This window comes from Trachypithecus francoisi, unplaced genomic scaffold (assembly GCF_009764315.1).
Source record: "Trachypithecus francoisi isolate TF-2019V2 unplaced genomic scaffold, Tfra_2.0 Lachesis_group21, whole genome shotgun sequence".
NCBI classification, from domain to species: Eukaryota; Metazoa; Chordata; class Mammalia; order Primates; family Cercopithecidae; genus Trachypithecus; species Trachypithecus francoisi.
In genome coordinates, this window is record NW_022681467.1 from 52,552,414 (window position 1) to 52,558,593 (window position 6,180).

At 45.4% G+C, this 6,180-nt stretch overlaps 1 non-coding gene across 1 annotated transcript; it reads right to left on the bottom strand.

Moving 5' to 3' along the window:
• Positions 1 to 5,555: 5,555 nt before the first annotated feature.
• Positions 5,556 to 5,662, bottom strand: LOC117069184. The gene has a single exon (XR_004431429.1). It is a non-coding gene; the product is annotated as a U6 spliceosomal RNA (small nuclear RNA).
• Between the last annotated feature and the right edge of the window lie 518 nt (positions 5,663 to 6,180).

Sequence of the window (6,180 nt, forward strand, 5' to 3'; positions counted from 1 at the left end):
TTCGTTTCCTACCATTCCCCTCCCCATACACTCTGCTGCAGCTGCCCTCCCCTCCCCTCTTGATACGAGGCAGGCTTGGCCTCCCTTCAAGGCTTTTGCTTCTCTGCTTCCTCTACCTGGGAAGCTTTTCCCAGATCTTCGCCAGGCAGGCTTCCTACCTGCTCATTGTCTCAGATCTGGGGTCACTTCTTCTAGGAGGTCACTTTCCCTCACATGATCCTGTTTTATTTGCTTCATAACCTTTACCCCCACTAAAAATTATTTGGTGCATTTATCTCTCACTTGCGTATTGTCTGATCTACCTCTGCAAAGTAAATTTCCATTTTTAGGAACCCTATCTGTACCCCTGAGGGCCTAAAATAGCAGTGGCGTACCGTTATCAGTCAGTAAGTGACTGGGTAGAATACCAGCTTAAGTAACACAAAGCCAGTGCTGGTTGAGCTTGATTAAATAAACGGGTTGGGTATTCTGAGAAGAAGCCCATTGTATACATTTCTTCTCTTGATTTTACGACACACTTCTGAAGGGGGTACTCTTTTTGGCCTCATACTATAGATGAGGCAACAGTCTCAGAGAAGTTAAGTAACTTCCCCAAGGTCACACAGCTAGTAAGCAATCGTGGCTTAGAGAGGCTCAAGTCTGGGTCTGTCCCAGTGCTTCCTTTTTTTTTTCTTTTTTTTCTTTTTAATTTTAATTTTGAATCTGAGTCTCACTCTGGCACCCAGGCTGGGGTGTAGTGGTGTGATCTCAGCTCACTACAAACTCTGCCTCCTGGGTTCAAGCGATTCTCATGCCTCAGCCTCCTGAGTAGCTGGGATTACAGGGGCGTGCCCCCACACCCAGCTAATTTTTGTATTTTTAGTAGAAATGGATTCACCATATCGGCCAGGCGGGTCTCAAACTCCTGACCTCAAGTGATCCACCCACCTCGGCCTCCCAAAGTCCTGGGATGACAGGCGTGAGCACCATGCCCAGCCCACCGTGGCCCTCTTTTGACTGAGGTACCGGAGCTTTGATGGAAGAGGGAGTGAAGAACAGCAGTGCTAACATGTCTTGTTTGAAGCACACGTTCATTCTGCACTAATAATATTTACATCCCAAATTGCCTTTGAGCCTCCCAATAGCCCTAGTATATGGTGGGATGTGAACCGAAGCTCAGAGCCAGGATGTAATCTCTTGGGGCCACCAGATCCCGGCTTAGCCTTCTGTGAGACGTGTGGTTGCTGGATTTGAGAAAGGTCTCAGCTTAAAGCCTAGTCCTCTGGGAACCTCCCCTGAGCCAGTCCGGTCAGCTGCCAGGCCAGTGTCACTCTTCCTCGAGGTGCGGCCCCTCCCTGGCACTCACCCTTGCATGCAGTGGCTCAATTGCATCTTCCCTGACTTGCTGGACTCACGCTGTCCAGTGCAGTAGCCACTAGGTCAATATCCCTATTGGCAAACCAGCTTTGCTCCTACCTCCAGGGGACATTTGGCCGTGTCTGGAGACCTTTGTGGTTGTTGCATCTGGAGAGAGGGGACGCTACTGGAACGAGAGGAAAGGGTCCAGGGTCGCTGCTGAATCTTCCACAATGCATAGCACAGCCCACACTAAAGTTATGGGATCCAGGTTGAGAATCTCTGCCTTAGACCCCAGTGGCTACTGAACACTTGAAATACGGCTGGACTGAGCTGAGATGTGCTGTGAGTGTAGAACACACACTGGATTTCAAAGATTTAGTCTGAAAAAATGAGTATAAAATATTTCATAGATCATTTTAAAGTATTGACTACATGTCCAGGTGATAATATTTGGATATAATGGGTTAACTAAACCGGAGGATAAAATTCGGTGTACCTGTTTCTTTTTATCATTTGATTTGTGGCTACTAGAAGATTTCAAATGACCTACAGGGCTCACATTATATTTTGACTGGGCAGCAGTGTGCTAGACTGGACATCCATGAGGAAAGGAGTCTGTCTGGGTTTGCTTGTCACTGCAACTGCGGGGCTGGGCAGGGGCTTGACACGTACTGGGTACTCAGTAGGTAGTTACTGAGCAGGAATAAAGGAGGGACAGCAGAGAGGGAGGGAGGGAGAAGGAAGAAAGGAGGAGAGAAGGAAGGAGGGAAGGAGAGAAAAAAGGAGGGAGAAAGGAAGGAGAAAGGAAGAAAGGAAGGAAAGAAAGAAGGAAAGAACAAAAGAAGGGAGAAAGAAAGGGAGGGAAGAAAAGAAGGAGGAAGGAGGCGAGGAGGAGAGCGGGAGGAAAGAAAGAAAGAGAAGGAGGGAAGGAAAGAGGGAAAGAAGGGGGGAAAGGAAAGGGGAAGGGAGGAATAGAAGGAAGGAGACACAAACAACCCCACTGGCGAGCCCAGAATTCTCTCCCCATGTCCAGTATTTAAGACAGCTGTCAAGGAGCGTTCCTTCCTTCTAGCAGATACCCCAGCTGCCCCGTCCCTGGTCTCTGCCCTGTGTCCCTGCCCAGTATCTCCTCCAGGTCCCCTTGGCTGGGGGTGGCCTTGGGTACTCACTTCATGCCCTGTTTGGGAGCTTCTCCATTTGCAACCCGCTCCCATTCTGGTCCTCATTAGCAGTGAGAAATAGTTAGGTTTGAAAAATCTTAGCTGTCTGAGCCGGGAGCCTCTGGGATAAAAATCCAGACAACCGGGGATACAGTTCCAGGCTTTCTATGACTTTAATTATCTTTAGCAAATGGGTTGATTTTCCCCACAAGAAAAGGGGTGAGCACCGGAACATATATTTAGAAACTTCTGTCCTGTCCTGACAATGAGCTTTCTGAGAATATGGCGAATACTTCACCATTACACAACAGAGATGATTGAGCAAGTGCAGGCAGCATGGCCAGCTGGACTCAACAGGATTCTGTCCCTAAATTTTTTTTTTTTTCCGAGATGGAGTGTCGCTCTGTCACCCAGGCTGGAGTGCAATGGCCAGATCTCAGCTCACAGCAAGCTCCGCCTCCCGAGTTCACGCCATTCTCCTCCCTCAGCCTCCCAAGTAGCTGGGACTACAGGCGCCCGCCACCACGCCTGGCTAATTTTTTGTATTTTTTTAGTAGAGACGGGGTTTCACCGTGTTAGCCGGGATGGTCTTGATCTCCTGACCTTGTGATCCACCTGTCTCGGCCTCCCAAAGTGCTGGGATTACAGGCTTGAGCCACCGTGCCTGGCCTCTGTCCCTAATATTAAAAACAGGTCAGTTTTTGGCCTGGCATGGTGTAATCCCAGCACTGTGGGAGGCCTAGGTGGGTGGACCATCTGAGGTCTGGAGTTCGAGACCAGCCTGGCCAACATGGTGAAACCCCATCTTTACTAAAAATACAAAAAATTAACCGGGCGTGGTGGCAGGCACCTGTAATCCCAGCTACTCGGGAGGCTGAGGCAGGAGAATCCCTTGAACCTGAGGGACGGAGGTTGCAGTGAGCCTACGTTGCACCACTGCACTCCAGCCTGGGCGACAGAGTGAGAATCCGTCTCTAAATAAATAAATAAACACAGGTCCATTTCCTTCTCAGCCCTCTGAAGCTTATGGATTGGCTGGGAGCAGCTTTGAGGGGAGGACCGAGTGCGGCTGGCACCTAGACAGGATGTCTAGAGGGGACGTATTTGAATCATAAACCTGGCCGTTTCGCTCCCCAAGTAGTTCCGCGATGGTGATCACCAAGCAGTCTGGCGTGGAAGTGAGAATTTACAGGGATGAATGATGAGTTTCTTTTTGTTCATACGTTCCTGAGACTTTTTTTTCTTAAAGATCATATTGTGGCAGTAACCTGTTTTGTTTTTGTACTGAAATTGCAAAGTGTAGGAAAACAGAAAAAATAAAAATGACCTAGAATCCTATCACTCAGTGATGACCACAGCAGACAGCTACTTTTCAGCCTTTTGTACATAAGAATTCATCATTTATTGTGTATAGTACTTTACAATATTTCTATCATATTGCCATTTTAAACTTTTTTTTCTTTATATCAAGAATGTTTTGTCATGGCATCTAATATGCAGCATCACCTTAAATGACTGCATCACACTTCATTGTCAAAGCAAACCGACACGTATTTAAACAATTCTCTATTGTTGGATATTTAGGCTGGTTCCAACTTTATGCTCTTGTAAATAACTGTACAATGGATATCCTGGTACATAAGTCTTTGCACACATCTCTGGTTATTTCCTTAGGGTAGATTCCTAGAAGTAAAATTACTGGTGAAATGATTCACACATATTAAGACTTTCGATAAATACCATCATATTTGCCTAGAAAGTTTATGACAAATAACATTTCCAACAGGAATGTGAGTCTGTCTCCGCAGCCCCTCCTTATCTTCTCCAGTCCTGGGATACATCAATGAAAATGTAGAGAAGAAAAAAAACATAAATAATCCTACCAGTTCTTTAGTGCTGAGCATATAGGCTGCTTTCAGCGTTCCCCATATAAATGATGTGGAAATACATTTCCTTCCTTATACGTAGTTTCTAAATAATTCCCTAGAAATAAGAAAAATGCACATTTTAAAGGAATTTAATATGTATTCCAAATCTCAGAACAGCTGAATCAGTTTCTTTCCTCCAGTTGTGAGCGTGCCATTTCTCCATTTGGCTAACACCGTGGGTTACCATTCTTTTCAAATATTGTTACTCTGAAGGATACATGAAGTGATGTCATTACAATTACAGTTTCCACCTCTCATGAATCTAAACATTTCTCCTGCATGCATTGCCCACTTTTATTTCCATTTCTGTGATTTGCCTGTCATTTTTCTTTAGCCATTTTTATGACTCTATACTAGCTTTGTCTGTTTTAAGAGGCTAAATACTTTGTCATGTAGGTTGGAAATATTTTTTCCTCATTATTTTATGTCTTTTAATTGTATTAGTGATGATTTTTTTATGTCCAAGAGTTTTAAAAATTAATTATAATGAATACAAGTTGTATTTTTTTACTGTATACAACATAATGTTTTGAAATGTGTATACCTGGTAGCATGGCTAATTCAAGCTAATTAGTATATGCATTACTGCACATACTTACCATTCTTTGTGGTGAGAACACTTAAAATCTACTCTCTTACTGATTTTTGAGAATATCTTGTTGGCCGAACACAATGGCTTACACCTGTAATCCCAGCACTTTGGGAGGCCAAAGCGGGAGGATCACCTGAGGTCAGGAGTTCAAGACCAGCCTGACCAACATGGGGAAACCCCATCTCTACTAAAAATACAAAATTAGCCGGGCGTGGTGGCGCATGCCTGTAATCCCAGCTACTCAGGGTGCTAAGGCAGGGGAATCACCTGAACCCAGGAGGTGGATGTTGCAGTGAGCCGAGATCACGCCATTGCACTCCAGCCTGGGTGACAGAGCGAAACTCCGTCTCAAAAAAAAAAAAAAAAAATTTTATTATTAGCTATAGTCTCCATGCAGTACCACAGATCACTTGAACTTACTCCTCCTCTGTAACTGAAAATTTGTATCCTTTGACAACCCCCTGGCGATCACCATTCTACCCTCTGCTTCCATGAATTCACTGGTCCAGGAATTTATTTATTTTTTTTATTATTAAAAAAATTATGGAACATTTCACAGATTTGCACGTCATCCTTGTGCAGGGGACATGCTAATCTTCTCTGTATCGTTCCAATTCTAGTGTATGTGCTGCCGGAGCGAGCGCAGTCCCTGGAATTTTGGAAGCTTATGTGACTCTTCACGTTTTCCCTGGTGGTGTCTGCCTTCCCAAGCCTAGAAGGGCCTTCAGGGGAATGGGTTTGAGGGCTCATAGCCACAGCAGGACAGTTGAAGGAATATTCAGAGTGAAGCAGATGACACGGAATTTACAGGGTGAATGAGATGGCCTCTGGCTTCACAGAAGCTGTGTCAGTTACTCTCAATGCAGCCTGGGAGGTAGAGGGCCCTCTGTCTTTTCTTAATTTTTATAAGGGTCTCTGAGCCACTCATTATGTGCAGAAAGAGCCCTGGGCAGAATCCTGGACTCTGGCAGGGCTGCCTACTCACCATGGAGCCTAGTTTCCTCCTTGGTAAAATGAAAGAATGAGCCAGGATCGCCTCCTCGGACCCCTAACTGCTCATGACATATGGCCTTAAATATGGCTCTAAACATCACTCCCCGTGGAGCCCTTTCTAGATATCTCAGGCCTGAGTCCTCAAAGGAAAGACACAAAGATTTGACCA